The sequence below is a fragment of the Lissotriton helveticus genome, chromosome 6 (assembly GCF_964261635.1).
Source record: "Lissotriton helveticus chromosome 6, aLisHel1.1, whole genome shotgun sequence".
NCBI classification, from domain to species: domain Eukaryota; kingdom Metazoa; phylum Chordata; class Amphibia; order Caudata; family Salamandridae; genus Lissotriton; species Lissotriton helveticus.
In genome coordinates, this window is record NC_136067.1 from 535,938,957 (window position 1) to 535,955,803 (window position 16,847).

Sequence of the window (16,847 nt, forward strand, 5' to 3'; positions counted from 1 at the left end):
TTGGCTTTGCCTCAGATATGTTTATACTAAGAAGTGACTCTTCTTGATTTTTCAGTTCATTTTTCTGATTTAAGGGCACTGTTGGATCAATTTTTTATTGATAGAATGGTAAAGGAAGCAGGATCACATCATCTAATCTTTATAAAAAATGGCCAAACTTCCAAAAACAACCAGGTATAAGACGTTACCAAACCTTTGTATTACACTCCAGTCTTTAAACAATTGAAGCGTCTCAGGCTGGGTATGAATATCTGCAGCTAAGTGAGTGAAAAATTATAAGCTTACATATCCAATCGATTCATATAAGGTTTTCAAATACTAACGGCTTCAAAGAGCTGGGTCATTTTCTGTTGGTAGGGAGGTGTTACACCTGGCAGGAAATGCTAGCTAGGTGTGGGGATAGTAGTAATCTTTTTTGTGTGGATTTATACATATTATCCATCTATTGAGGAAATATTGTCTTGTTAACTTTCCCGGTTCATCACCAGTGCTCGCTGCTCTCTTCAAAGCTATGCTGACTGGGGTAGGTAATTGTTATAGACTTCTGCAGAATCAAGGGGAAAACCATCTAATAAAGGATTTTTGGGCGAAAATGTCTGTGACAACGCAATGTATTTTTTCTGGACCTAAGTAGCAGACAATTTCTCGACTTGGCAGTAATCGTTAAGGGCCGTAATTTTCAAGCATATTGCTTTTCTCTTCCGATGGATGTGTATTACACTCCCAAATCCCTCCATAGAATGTACCCCGAATTGCAAGATCAATGTTTTAGGTGCCCGCAGTTCGGTGGTGGAGAATGGCTTCATACTTTTTTTGTTTGTCCATTGCTGTCTAAATTTTGGGGGAAACTACTTACATAAGAGTACAATACGGTGCGGTAGGCAAGCCACCAGACTGACCAGCCATTCCCTAGATGCAAAACATGGCCCTACTGATTTTAGATGGACAGTGGTTGAACAACCATTTATCCCAGAACATACAGCTGACATAAGCAAATACCTACTGATTAAAGAACAGAAGTGGGTATATAAACTTGGCACTGACAAGACTGGCCTTAATGAAGATATACCTTGAATGTCCTTGTGAATTGTTTCTCCAAGAAGTGACCAGTTTTGCTGCTCACTGTTAACATCTTTTACCATTCATGATATGCCCTGATATAGTTTTGGCATTTCTTGCTGCACTCTTTACAGTTAGAAACAAGTGCATTTTACACTGCCAATGGCCATTTTCTCTTTTCTGAATATTGCAATTCTAATTAACATCTGTGCTATGGTTCACTAATTTGGCCCACCATGTCTTGATAAAAATATGATGACCCTTTCAGTTACATTACAGTCCTTAATTTACACTGTCTCTATGGAGATTTATTCCCTTATTTTTATTTGGTTGTTTATCTCTCAGATACGACTATTGGGACATTATTTACTAGTCAGACCCTCCAGGATTTCGCGATTTCGTGATTTCGCGGTATGCCGCGAAATCGGGCCTTTTGTAAAAATACAGCGATTTTTACAAAAGTGGCTGCGAAATCGGCACTTTTGTAAACATTCTGCGATTTTTACAAAAGTGCCAAACTCCCAGGGGCGGTTCCTTAATTAGGGCCGAGAGGCGCCGCCCCACCTCAATTCTAGTCTCCTATTTTATTTTTTCGAACTAGAGACAGTCACTATACATTTAGAAATCTGACCTTGTTCTGTTCGAGTCAGGCACAATCAGGCTGGGCGATTTGGAAAGGCACATGCGCAAATTAGCATGTGCATGCCGTCACAGGATTTAAAGGGCTTACCTTGTATCAGCCCTGGTCCTCTGTGCCTTGCACCAATGTTAGGCCACTGCCCTCTATGACACAGAGCAGCCTCTCTGATAGAAAACAGCCTGGGCCCTTAAACCCTACGTTTTCCGAGGCAGTAGTCAATCAGCGAGGGTAAACACTGTACGGCACTGCACCCCACCCTTTTGCTAAATCGTCACAGGGTGGGATGGCATCAACAAGCCTCCATGGCCCCATCCCGTCCTGGCAGGAGTTCTGAAAGATTTCAAATCTAAGAACACAAGGTTGGCAGCGTGGCAGGCTCTCCACTGTGAAATCTGTGACAAGCATTCCTAGTGAAATAATAGAGGTGAGCAGAACATAGAACTGCTGGCAGTTAGTGGCAAGTACGATTTAGGGCAAGAAACCGGAAGAGGGGATTTAGAGCTGCATTTTCATTCATGGTTCGATTTATTCCAGTACTGGCACCAGAAGTCACAAAAAAGAGAGCACATTTTTTTATTTATAAATTTGAAGTGCTAAAACTCCTCCTATCTGCAGTGGGGTGCTTTACAGGAGCACTAGATTTCATTACAAATGTATTTATTTTTTATTTTTGCCACAGAAGATTGAATGGTGTGCCTTGAATCACATTGCTTGGCGCACCCACAGCGAGACTCGATCTTCCTTCTCTAGATGCAAAGTTGGCATCTATGGCCCAAATCTTCCCACCTTTCTTTGTCAAGCTAGCCCCTTCTATGACCTTAATGGCTTGACCTTCGCTCACATGTGAGTGGCGAGGTTGATTTCTTGGCTAAGCTCTGCCAATACAGTCATAAAAAAAGCATTTAAAGACAAATTGAAAATTATAAGGGACAAGGTCTGCCTATGGTTTCAGGAGTACAAAATGCACTGCTAGCAGAAACAGGGGGCATCAACTAGTCTGTACATCCAGAGGTGACTGCCCCATTGCATTAGGATGCCTGGAATGATGCCATTGAAAGAGGGGTACATAATGTAAAGCAAGAGTACAGCATTTTGCGTTAATTCTTTTCTTCTCTGAAAGTCATACTTTCAGATTCAGGCACTGGCATCTGTTTCACTTGCACTCATTGTGAGTGGGTCTCTCTATAAGAGTCATCATTTCCAGGGTGACCTAGAAACAGTCAGGGGTTTCTCAGGCACATTCGTCTACTGGGGGGGGTTTCTTACTCTAAGTAACTATAATCTGGGTAACTGGCATGCTTACCTTTGTCTGTATTGGCAAGGGAGAGAGTCTGGTGGATCTATAAAAGATGTCTTAAACATCTCTTGCAACCTCTTTCCTTCCCTCCAAAGTTCCTTGGCACAACTGTGTTCAGTCGTTCAGGCAAATTTAGCAGTTTCACTTCTGCTTCACCAACTTTAAAGTTCACCAGCCGCCACTGCTCTTATGTAGTTTCATCGCACAAGTGATTGATTTCTGAGGGGCTGTGCTTTGCTAGAAGGCGCTTTGGCTGTGAGTGTGTGGTTTTCTGTTGTTGCTTTTCCTTTTCTCTCCCTGGAACTCTGTTCATCGCTGATGGATTATACCCCATGCAATGGACTGGAAGCCACGCCATGCACTTGAGCTTTGCTTAGTGCTCCTGAGTTCCATAGCGCCTCGCACATCTGGGAGCACCACAAGAAGTGTGCTCCACCTACGAGAATGTGGTGAACCCTGAAAAAATCCACAGCTATGTGTGTGTTCACAAACACTCTCGGAGCCGTTGTCGCACTCATTGCACTTCTAAACATACCGCTAGTTCAGGTAGTTGTAAATTGTTTAATGAAAGTGGGAAAGTGCCAGAACCCACCAGTGTTTTCACGGGGTCCACCTGAAGGGATTTTCTTGCAAGCAAAATTGTTCTCTACTTGAAGAAATGTGGCATGAAAAAGGTCCCCTTATGATGGTGGATTTTCATCTTTGCGTACAATCCATCGCTGCAAGATTGAATGTGAGAGGCCTGTGCTAATTGCAAGTCCCCCAGGAGTAAGTCTGTCTGTGTTGAGAATACAATAAATGAGTAAAACACGCAAATAATAGACTTATACTTATTCAAGCATGGTTTGGCGTTTTCATTTTCTAAGAGGTGGCCCCACTGTGCTTCCATGTTGCACCTGCTCAGTGCTCCTGATGGGATGAAACTGTTCTCAGGAGTAGTGCCACACTGAGTGAGACTCCACCACCAATCTCTATGCCTGAAGCTTATTTTCTTTCGGGTTTTTATTTCCTGTTCCTCCCCGCATGGGATGTACTCGCATGTTCTTGGAAGCTGGTGATGGTGTGACTGGCTTGTGCAAGATTTCACAACATATTTTGATATCACTAGATGTGCGGGGGTTCGTCAGTGGGGGAAACCTCCTGTGCAACACTGTGAATCAATTGCTATGATGCTTGATGATGAGACAAACGGCACAAAACATGAAGAATGACCTGTGCCATCAAATAGCCCTTGTTCATTTATAAAGCTAATGTGGGAACATTTTCTTAGAGAAGCGTGGTCTTTTGTGGCCACCAATGCTCTTACACGTGACGAGGGGGCGAAGTTACGTTCCTTTTGAGATCAATTATGAGCCACAGCCGAGGCCATCCTGGAACCTCGACGAGCAGAGCTCTCATGTGACTGCGGCTTCTCCCTGTCTAGACTACCGGTATGTTATGTAAAGGCCAGAGTTGCCGACTGTTGAGCCGGGGAGGCAGGTTTGAGTCTCGACGTGGGCTCATCATCCTGTGATTCTGGGCAAGTGTAAAGAAGCCTATTATAAATAAACAACAAAGTTTGCGTGATAGTCGCTGCTCTGGACGATTTACGTATTTTGGTCCACAGCTTATCCCACAAAGGTATTGGCCAGGTTGTGTTAAAATCATGCTCCCACTGCTCTTCTACTTTCGACTTCGATCGTGTGAAATTTGTGTTATAAAGAAATTTGTAAATAGAAGATGCTTTAGATGTAGTGTGTAAAAAAGAGTTGAGTTGTGAGGTAGGGTTGAGGGGGGGTGAGGGTGTATAGGAATGTAAGAGACGATTGTAAGTCAGCACCACCACCTCCTTGAGTGAAGAATGTTTATGAGCAAAAGATGCAGGTAAGTCAAAAGATTGGCTGTATTGAGAAGCGTATGAAGGTAGAGCATGAGAATAATTGAGATACCCATAGCAATCCTTTGTCCCTCTAAGACTTCCAGTAAAAGGGTTTATTCTTGATTAACAGATTCTTATTATGCCAAATGGTGGAAGTGAGAAAGGCAGCAATTGTAGTAGGAGGGGCAGTGTTGGAAGATAAAAGTAATTTGGTAGTACATTTGTGTATGGGAGTGGATAATGACTGTGGTTTGTGGGTAAAAGGGAGATATTCTGTAAAGGAGAAAGGAGATAGTGCTAGGCGTTCAATCGTCACCCATAGGGGACAAATAGCGTCGGGTTCTTGTAACTAAAAGGATGCCTGCCGCAAAAGGAATGCCTTTTGATAGGCTGGAAAATCCGGGAAATTAACACCACCTTTCGACTTAGGGCGTATTAATCTAAGAATGGACATCCAAGCTTTCTTGCCATTCCAAAGAAAGGCAGAACGAATTGAATTAATTTTCCTGAAAAATTTTGTGGGAATAGGGACTGGGATGTTAGAAATCGTATAGAGGATTGTGGGGGATAACATCATTTTAGTAGTGTCTAGTCGACCCCACCATGATAAGTAAAGAGAATGCCATCTAGTTGTTAAGTCGGATAACTTCTGAATGCATTTGTTTAAGCATAATGAAACCGTGTCCGAAATGGAGGGGGTAACATGTAGCCCTAAATATTTGATATGAGATGAGTTCCAGGTGAAATTGGAAGCACTAAAATTGGGTTTAAAAGTACATTTTGTTAGAGGTAAGATCTCACATTTGTCGTTGTTCAATTTATAACCAGAAATTATAGAGTATTCGCGTACTTCTTCTAGGAAGGCAGGAATAGACACATGTGGGTTCGAAATAAAAATGTAAATGTCATCAGCATAAGCGGCCAATTTGATGTGGGGAATATATTGTTTGGAAGCCATGAATATTAGGGTTTTGACGAAGCTTGGAGAGGAAAGGCTCTAAGGCCAAATTAAAAAGAAATGGTGATAGGGGACATCCTTGATGAACGCCTCTACCTAATTTAAAAAAAGAGGAAACTAAACCATTAGCGCAGACTGCTGCACGCGGATTAGAATAAAGAAGAGAAATGAAAGAAAGAAATTTAGGGCCAAAGCCAAACCATTTAAGGGCGTGGAATAGGTATTTCCCTTCGACCCTATCAAATGCCTTTTCAGCATCTAAGGCAATCGCTGCAAGAGGGTGTTGTAGACGGGAAGATTTAGAAAGGACATTAAACACAAAAGTCTAGTGTTGTCAGTAATAAAGCGTCCTTTAACAAAACCGGATTGTTCTGCCTCTAGAAGATCCAGTAGATAGGGATCTAATCGTGCAGCGAGTGATTTGGCAAATAGTTTGTAGTCAATGTTAACTAAGGAAATGGGTCTGTAATTTTTACAATATTTGGGATCCTTTCCTTCTTTGGGTATAAGGCAAATGTGAGCATCAGAGAAGGAACCTGAGGAATTGCCCAATGTGACAAAGGAATCAATTAGAGAATGCAATTTTGGTATTAGTAATTTGGAAAATTGGAGGTAAAATTCAACCGTGAAGCAGTCTGGTCCAGGAGCCATGTCCTTCTTAAGATGTTGGAGTGCAGTAAGTAGTTCTTGCTGGGAAATGTCTGATTACAAAGAAGATAGTTCTAGAGGGAAATGATGTGGTGCCTGTATGCTAGAGAAGAAGTGTGTAAGTGAGTGGGTGGAGGGTTGAGTGTCTGAGGAGTAGAGAGTGTTATAAAAGCGAGAACATTCAGTCAGGATATCGGCATCGTTATGCTTAAGATCTACGTTAACATTGTATATAGATTCAATGTTTAACTTGTTGTGTTTAACTTTCAAGTAGTTAGCCAAATTTTTACCAGCCTTATTTTTACCCCCATAAAACTTTGCACTAGATTTTAACAAAAAAAGGGAAGCATCTTCCGTAGATTTCTTATTGAATTGCAACTTAGCTTCAATAAGAGTTGTCAAGCTTTCCTGATAGCGGGAGGTATAATAGGAGTGTTCCAATCCCTTAATTTTCTGAAGAAGATCCCCAGTGGATTTTCTAGCTCTCTTCCTTTTTTTTGGCAACAAAATTAATTATAAAATCTCTAGCTGTAGCCTTGAAGGCATCCCAGATAGTATGTTTGGGTATAGAGTGAGTATGATTAATCTCAAAAAATTCATAAAAAAAATCAGTAAAAGAAGTGGTGAATTTAGAATCTAACAGGAGAGTGTTGTTAAAACACCATCTCCTAGGTCCTTTAATTTTGGGCAAGATATCAACATTGATTGAAACAGGGGCATGATCTGATCTGACAATAATATGGGACCAATTTCTGAATTGGTGAGAGTTTGTGCAATTTTTTGGGAAACAAAAATATAATCGATTCTAGATTGGGAATGGTGAGAGGGTGAGTAAAAAGTAAACTCTTTAGTGGTCGGATTGCAGAGGCGCCAGGCATCGATAAGTATATGTTGTGCGATAGCCTGAGCAAAAGGTTTATGGGACTAATTTGGAATAAAGGAGGCTTTAGAGTGCCTATCAAGAAAGGGATCAAGAGGTTGGTTGCAATTTCCTGCTAGGATGAAATTATCATCCATGAATTTGGTGATGTGTGTAGCCATCAAGTGCCAAAATCCAGGATCTCCTCCAGTGGGAGCATAAACGTTAAGAAAAGAAATTGGAACACCCCTTAAGGACAATTTGACATAAAGCCACCTGCCGTCAGTATCAGAGTCTTGAGATATCATTGAACATTAAAGGGATTTACAATATAAAATTGCTACATCATTACGCTTGCCATCACCAGGTGAATAAAATACCTCACCCACCCAACCTCTTTTAAGTTTAGCAGATTCAACATCAGAAAGGTGTGTTTCTTGCAAAAATGCGAAGTCAACATTCAGTTTAGCCAAATGGGATAGAATTCTTTGTCTCTTAATGGGAGAATGGAGACCCTTAACGTTCCATGAAACAATTCTTAACGACATTCAATAAAATACAAGATCTGATAAACAAGTAGGAGAAAAATACAATAAAAACCCATGAGTGAAGGAGAGCCCAAGATCAGAAAAGCTGGATAATAAGAGAATAAGAAAAGGGAATAGGAGAAATTCAACAAAGTTGAGAGCAAAGTGAAAAGGAATAGGAAGAACCGGTAAGAAGAACAAGAGAGATCAAGTAAGAATCGGAAAGTAAATGAGAGAAGGAGCCATATCATTGATGAATAGACAGGATGATAGAAAGGAGAAAATATTAGAGGAGAAAGAGTAAGAGAAGAAGAGATGACACCCATCAATAAAAGAAGATGAAGGGAAAAGAGGAAGAGAATGAGAACACACGAAAGGTAAAAAATTGTAAGACATTGGAGGGACAACATACATACACAAAAGGGTAGGGCGAGGGCGGGCAACCAGGAATGAAACCAGGAACAGGAAAAGGGAGGGAGGGTGGAACCACATGGAGCAGGAGGAACCTGTAGGGTCAGCGAGGCACGCAGCCTGAGGGACACCTCGGAACGCTGTTCGGAATCTACAAAGACAGGAAGACAAACATGAAATAGAAAAACAAAAAACAAAACCAGCAATTCATAAGTGTTGAAAACACAAAGGGTGAACTAGGGAAAATATAACTGTATCGTAATCAAACCATGAATATTCACCAACAAGGCAAACAGAGGGATTGACATAAAAGTTAAAGAACATGCAAAAAAGAAAAAAGGAACATTGTTGAGAAGAGTCACGTGAAAAACAAGACACTCAAGGAGGGGGGGAAGAAGAAGAAGGACCAGACAGGTCCATGTCGTCCGTCTGGCAAGAGTTCAGGAAGCTTTGAAGGCGTACAGGATCTTCGTACATTGTCGTTCTGTTGTTGTAGGTGACCTTGAAGAGACATGGATGGAAAAGTCCATAACGGGCACCAATAGATCGTAGATCAGCTCTCATATCCAGGAAAGCTTTGCGTCGACTTGCTGTGGCCTTAGCATAATCTTGCGTGAAGAACAAAGAGGATCCGGACCAAGTAAGCCGGGGAGAATCTCTAGCCGCTGACAACACTTTCAAGAGATCTGTGTACTCCAAGAAATACATGATGACTCCTCTCGGTCGTGACGAAGTGGAAACTGAAGAAGGAATTCGCCCAAGTCTGTGAGTGCGTTGGATATTGAGAACTGTATCATCCGGTAAATGTAAAAGTTTAGGTAGGAAAGATTTGAAGAAGGCAATCGGGTCATTCCCCTCGCATCCTTCCGCCAGGCCGTAGATGCGTAAGTTATTGCGTCTGTTGCGATTTTCAAGCGCCTCCTGTCGTTGAAGGGAAGTAACCTGCGAATGCAAGTGAGAGACCTTGGTCGTTGTTTCTTGAAAAGATGAGACACTTTGTTCCACTGACGTGACTCTAACGTCCATTTGCTTCCAGTTGTCTGTCAAAACCTGCAACTTGGCTTTCGTTTCCTTCATGAAGGGGCGGAGAGCCCTTAGTTCCTCCAATAAAAGTTCCATAGAGACTGACGACACTGACTTAGGTGGTGAGGGAGGATCTTTTTTCAGCCGTTTGGTGGTGGCTATCCCTGGGGCTGACAACGATGATTCCATCACGAGCTGTGTATCTTGAGAGGATGGCAAATTTGAGGACTCAAGTTGGGCAAGAGCAGAGAATAGCTTAGAATTCTTAATGAAATTATGTTTTAAATTGTGAGAGGTAATATGACCTCTGCTTCTGCCCATAGGAAGCAAATAGCGAAGGGAGTCTCTTAACACAAACAGGATCGAAAATGCAGTTTCAAAAGCACAAGCTCCAATTAATATAAGAACCACTGTAAGGATGTGAGGAGTGAAGGAGTAGAAAAAACTGTGTTATGGAGGAAACAGGCAACTGGAACATCGTTTTCAGTACGATGAAGAGGGATACCAGGCTATACAGTGGGAAGCCAAATATCAGAAGATAAATTGCAGGTAATACATACAAAGCGTATTCTAAAAAATAAGGAAGAGCGACACCATCAGGCCTTCAGCTACAACAAAAAGGAGCAGCACTTTGTAGAAATGAGGTGGAGCTGGGGACAATCTCAAAATGGCTGCCGCATATGTGAGGAGGCTGCACCATCTGTAGTATGATTAAAAGCGGCAAAAAGAAGAACATTCCCAATTATGGGGTTAAAATATGGTGAAAGGAGAAGTAATCCACTGTGTCGAGCATGGTGGATGAGCAGTTATGGTTTGAAGAGATGTGGAGGTGAAGGTTGCTTCGCGCACGTCACGCGGTAAAAATCAAAATGGTGTCCGCGACCAGCAGTCATCCGTGAAAAAACTATGAAAACTGCCACTGCGGGCGCCGAAACTAGCAGCAGCGTGTGCCTGCCATCTTCCGATGCCTGAATCTGCCTCCAGTCGAGTGACAGCGCGAACCGTGGGTTTCAGAAGCCGCAGACGGAGCACTCACCCAGGTACTTCCATACTCCGTAGGCGCCAAGCCACGCCCCCATGTGGCTTTCAATTTGATACACCGATCGGTTGGGGTTGACTTTTCTAACCCCTAACTACGCGCCTCAATGGGACTCACTTTCCCAGGATTCTGGAACCGTGAAGCGACCGCGCTATTGCGCGTCACGTATACGTGATTCCTAAGTTTAAAGATGGCGGCGTGGCTCCTACCAACCACCTCCTCGTGTCGGCTTGGATGTAAGCCTGGAATACCGATGGGGAGGTAGGCCGGTGGGAGAGAGGGAAAGAATCTTGAATCTTGTTAGCATGTAGTGGCAGATTAGCGGCACAGCCTCCGACTGGATTGCTTAGAGAGCAGTTTCGCTCTCTTGACTGACATGCTGCCGCTTTAGTTACAGCCTGAGTCTGGACTCTGTAGAAGTTAGTCCCCTTTTTCTACATTACCAGGCAGTTATTTCTCTAAGTGACAAAGAGTTCCGGGCCCTCCTCTTAATTAAGGAGAAGGGCTATCGCGCCATTCGAAAACGATACTGCATATTACTGGGTGGCATAACTCGAGTCAAATTAAACAACATCTCTGCAGACATTTCGGAGATTTACCTTTTTGACATCGTTGTTAGACACCAACTATTCTAACCCACATTTCAATATTAGCTTTTCATTAATTTATGCTCTACTCAAACATTAATACATTGAACGCTGCTTTGAGCCACGTAGGATGAATGGGCACTTCCAGACATTGATATGTCATAACCTGTCAGCCTAACTTATCATGAGCGTTGTTTTCCATTTTAACATGAATATATGAGGTACAGAATGTGATGTAGGGACATTCACTAAGTCTATACATAATTTCTGCCTTTTCAGCGCGGTGCTCCTTCTACCTGAGCCACAGCCAGGTGAGGTGAGGCAAATCCCTCCTGCACATTAGGTAAGAGGTATGAGTTACCCTGGGAATCATTCTCAGGGGACATTAGTGTTGGATACACTACATGGATGGAGTGATGGATACTATTGATTGATATGTTACCTATGATGTGTCTTTTTGTGTATCTTCCTTTTCTTTGTTCTTTATTTATGACGGATATCTTTCTCCAGCAAAATTCCTACGTCAGGAGGTGGAAAGAAACTACACCTAGTGATTCAGGTGATATGGTTTTGATTTATTTTGATTTATTCACTTAATTTTGCAGTGGCTACATGAAACACCTATCTACAGGTCCTGATTAAGGCAGAGGACACTTGTGTCCATAAGTCTGCTGAAACATTTCAACCATATACTAGATATAGCAGATATTTGTTACATACTGCTATTTTGCACTGTTTTTAACATTTGGACGAATGAAAGACACCATTAAAATTGTTTCTTCTCCCATTCTCTCCAATTTTAATTGTCACACACATGATATTTCTTTGTTCACAACATTATTTGCACTGCAAATTCAGTAGTCACAACATCCATACCCTGTTTTTTCTCTCTATCTCGCCCATACCAACTTACGGGATATATACATCTATTCCCTACGGGTGATTACTCACGATAGAGAATATGAGGAAGACCAAATGATGAATAGGGCGGTACAGGATGGCTACTGATGGGTATCCTTTAATACCTATAAGGGTCTAGGGGCCAGATGTAGGTAGGCCAATACCGGTCGGTAACGGCCAAATTTACCAATTTTTGGCCGTTACCGACCGGTATTGGGCATTCGAGATGTAGGGGACCCGAAAACATCCGAATCGGTAAATTTACCGAATCGGTAACTTTTCCGATTCGGAAACCTTACAGAATCGGAAAAAATACCAAATCGGAAAAGTTTCCGAATCGGTAAATTTACCGAATCGGAAAAAATACCGAATCGGAAAAAATACCGATTCGGAAACATTACCAAATCGGTAAATTTACCGATTCGGAAAATAAGAAATGGTAAAATGAGTTTTTGAGATGTAGGAAACCTCTTAAATACTGAATTTGCATGAAATTCGGAATTTAAGAGTTGGTATTTACCATGGATTCAAATCAGGTGGTAAACAGGTGCATGGTATAAAAAAGCCCCCAAAATGCAACATTTTCACCAGAAGGGCGGCATTCTATGTCATTGCGAGGCGGATACGGCTACAGGCAGAAGGAGAGAGGGTCTGGAGGAGGGAGGAGCAGGTATACAGGCAGAGGATCACTCTATTCCAGCTTACTGAGCCTGAGATCCTCCAAAGGTACAGGCTGGCTCCCCAAACTATCCTGGACCTAATCAGGGACCTTCACCCACTATTGGAACATCCAACCACAAGGGCACACGCCATCTCCCCCATGTGCAGGTACTGTGCAGCCTACACCTGCTTGCTTCTGGGACTTACCAGAGTGTGGTTGCTGTGGTAGGTGGGGTGTCCCAGAGCTGTCTGTCATGTTTCTTTAAAAAATTCCTTGATGCCATGTTGCAGAGAATGCATTTCTACATCAACTTCCCTGCAACGCATGAAGAACTGCTAAGGACAAAGACAGACTTTTATCAGATGGCGCATTTCCCAAACATAATTGGCTGTATTGATGGTACCCACATACCAATATGCCCACCTGCTGCCACAGAGTACATTTATTAGAACCGGAAGTCCACCCACACCATAAATGTACAGGTGATCTGTGATTCCAAGTACATGATCACTGACCTAGTAGCCAAATTCCCCGGGAGTACCCACGACTCCTACATCTTCCACAACAGTGGGATCTACGCACGCCTGACAGCGAGGGAATTTGGCGAAGGATACTTGCTAGGTAACACATTGTGTGAAATTCCCTTGATACGTATTACAGGTGGATGTGTGTGTGTGTGCATGTGAGTAATGTTTTTTCTCTTGCCATTAGGGAACAGTGCATATGCCCTTCGGTCCTTCATCCTCACTCCCTACCTCAACCCTACAACACCAAGTCAGAAGAGATATAACAGGGCACACCCGAAACATTGTGGCGCGCACTTTTGGCATGTGGAAGAGCAGGTTTCGCTGCCTCCACAAGAGTGGAGGTGCCTGCCAGTACACACCAATCATCTGCTGCAAGATGATTGCAGCCTGTGCTATGCTGCACAACCTTGCGGTCAAGAAGGGCACAGCAGTTGAACTCTGAGATTACGAGGACCATGATGATGAGGAAGCAGTGCCTGAACCACACGCATCTGAAGTTGCAACACCTACTGATGGCAGACACAGGCGTGATGAGATCACACGCAACTACTTTTAAGTAAGTTAAGAGACATAGACAGGTGGAGTATGCACCAAATGTAGTTTAAGTTGGTAAAGAGGTAGATTTTTAAGGCACAACTGTGCAACAAAAAGTATTTAACTGCAATGATGTCAGTCCTGGTTCACATCACCATGAACTTTAAAAGTCATTTCCTTCCTCGCTTCCCTGTAACACCTGTAGGTTGATCACCCTGCTCACTGTCTTGCTGGCCTGTGGCCTCAGCGTGGCGCCTGCTCCTCCTTGTTTCAGGGACAAGGGTGCTTCCCATGCTGCTCCTGCTTGTGCTCTCCTCACTGACAGGCACATCCAGAGCAGCTGTATGTGCAGTTTGGGCATTTAACAGCACCTCAAGAGCACTGGTCATCCTGCCCATGCCCCTAGTGACCTCATTGGTGTTTTGGGTCATGGCCTCCTGCATGTTACTGCTTATCCTGCATGACAGGGATGTGGCAGTGGCCAGGTGGTTGATGGCTTTATTTAGTCCATGACCAAGCTGCCTTTCTCTGCGCCTTGCCTCTAAATCAGTGTCTAGTTTGGTGCATAGCAGCTGCACCGAGTTGCCAATTACGCGCATCCCTGCTGCCATCTCTTTGTTGACTTGTACCAGCTCACTGATGCCCTTTCCTATTGCTCCAATGTTGCTGTTCAGGGACCTCATTTGCTGTTGGCATGCCTGGATGGCTCTTCCCTGCCTCCCCTGTATTCTCACCATGCTCCCCTCCAGACCATGGAACACACTTGGACCCTCAACTGGTGCATCTGCTGGCCTCTCTTGGACTCTGCAGCGTCTTGCACCACTATGGACCACCCCTGCACTGGAGTGCCTTGTACCAGTGCTGACATCTGCAGGTAAGTTGTGTGTGTCGTCGCCCTCACTGTCAGCTGCTGCAGACTCCATTCCTAGGAGTGGGGCCACAACATGCCTCCTGCTGGGTTGTGATGCAGGTGTGGACTCATGCTGTGATGCTGGCATTTCTGGGGATGACAGCAACAGAGGGGATTGTGATCTGTCAGGGGACGCCAGGAAGTCTTGAGGCATCTCTGTGTCTTGTGCAGGAGGATGGCTACTTGATGCATCTGTGTCCTGTGGTACGGTGTGGGTAGTTGGACCTGCTTCCTGACTTCCCTCCCTCTCAGGTGGTGTGACTTCAGTCTCCTGTGAGCGCCTGCGAGACGTTTCACCCGTGGACATATGAGCGTACATTAGCTAAGCGCTACTGTCTCACAGTCACTACCATTAAATGTGCATCACATTGGCTATATTCTCTATGCAGTCATTTACTTCACTAGTTGGTTGTTGTGCTGTATGACATGTTATTGCATCTCTTGACTACATATCGCATCATGAATTGGCCCTGTATAGTGCTAGCAGTACTGGACTGGGGTTCACTGAGCCACAAAGGGTACATGTAAGGATGATGGTATGGGGGTATGCTGTGCATGTCTCTTACCTTTTTTGGTTGCAGCTCTGGCTGAGCTGCCTACTTCTCCCAGTCCGCAGACGCTGTCCGGTTCGATGGTTGAGGCCACCATCTCCTCCAGGTCAGTAAGGGGGGGTGCTGGGTTCTTGCCTCCACCAATTTTGGATGCCTGCTTGTGATGTTCAGCCATTTTCTTTTTGGTTTGGCTCCTGAGGTCATAAAATCTTTTTTTCATGTCCTCTGTGTCTCTGGTGGTCACCCCAACTGCATTTACTTTGTCCAAAATTTCCAGCCAGATTTTTCTTTTGGCAGATTCTGCAACAGTGAGGGACTGCCTGCCAAACAGTTTGTGTTGCACCTTCACCACCTCCTCCACAAGGACCTGCAACTCCATGCTGCTAAATTTGAGTTTCCTCCTCCTCTCAGGCTGCTCTTTTTCCTTGTTGCTTGCCATTTTACACTTTTAAAAGTGCACCAAACCCTTTCTGCTGCTCAGTGACTCGGCTCCGCTCCAACTACCTTTCCAGGAGCTTCTAATTAGTTGCAGCTGTCTGTGTAGCCACTTCCTGGGAGGGAGGGGGAGGGTGGTAGCACCTTATTGGCTGCCTGCCCAAGTTTCACTTTTCTTTGCTTCCCGATTCTGTATTTACCGATTCTGTATTTACCGATTCGGTATTCCCAATGCATTCCTATGCGGCGAAAGGCCCATAGGAATGCATGGAGGATTCCGATTCGGTAAATACAGTATCGGTAAATACAGAATCGGTAAATACAGAATCGGTATTTTCTGAATGTCCGATACCGATTTTAACCGATTCGGTATTTTTTACAGATTTTTTTTCTACATACCATTTACGGATTCTGAAATACTGATTCGGTAAAATTCGGTATTTTAGAATCGGTAAAATCGGTTTACCTACTTCTGGGCCTATAGGTCTTATTTGTATCCCTGAAACCCTTTCATTTTCTTTTGGAGTTTTCCGTCTTACTTCTAGTACAAAGTGTTAGTTGTTCTTGACCCTTGGGCACTTTTTTGTTTGCTTAGGAAAATATTTGCCACCCTTAGTTCAAGTTTAGAGAGCCAACTCGACCCAGAGCCTGCAGCGGCACTTTTTGGTTTCTCATAAGAGAAGGTAATAGCTCCAAATATTAAAACCAAGCAAGCCTTTATTTCAATAACCTCATTGGTGGCATGATCCTTGATTCTGTAGAACTGAGGACAAGCAGAGTTTCCACATATTTAGAATGGCATAAGAAAATGATCCGTACTGGTAAATTTGAACAGGTCTATGCTAAAAGTGTTTGTGGGATCAAAGGGTACACAAGGGTCTGGCAATTCATGGAACAGCTTGTGGACGAATCGGTTATTTAGAATTGTTCAGATACAGCTTTCTACAGCAGTTTCTTTCAGCAGGGTTTTTTTTTGCAACAATTTAACCCCCACCTAAATGTATTTTTTTTTTATTTTTTTTTAAATCTGTTTATTAGCATAGTAATTGGAGCAGTTACATACATACTCGGGCATAGCAATAATCAGTACGTCATAATCATATGCCTGCTCAACATTCACAAGCGTGTAGTAACCTTGATTTTCCATTTTCGTCTGAAATCACAGCAACTGAACAGTCCCCTAACATACCCACTCCCTCCCCCACCCGTTAAAATCCCTCCCGGCACTCCCCTCATATGCGAGTAAATGTGACATTTACATCCTGGTCACCTGTTGCTCCGTAAAGTACAGTAATTCTGACTATTCCTCCTTTCGCCCCACACACAGTGGCCGGCGGCCATAGCATTGTCAATGGTACAGGGTTCCCGGTACCCCAGCATAGTGCACCTCACTTCATGAATGTCCCACGGGGCCGGACCCTAA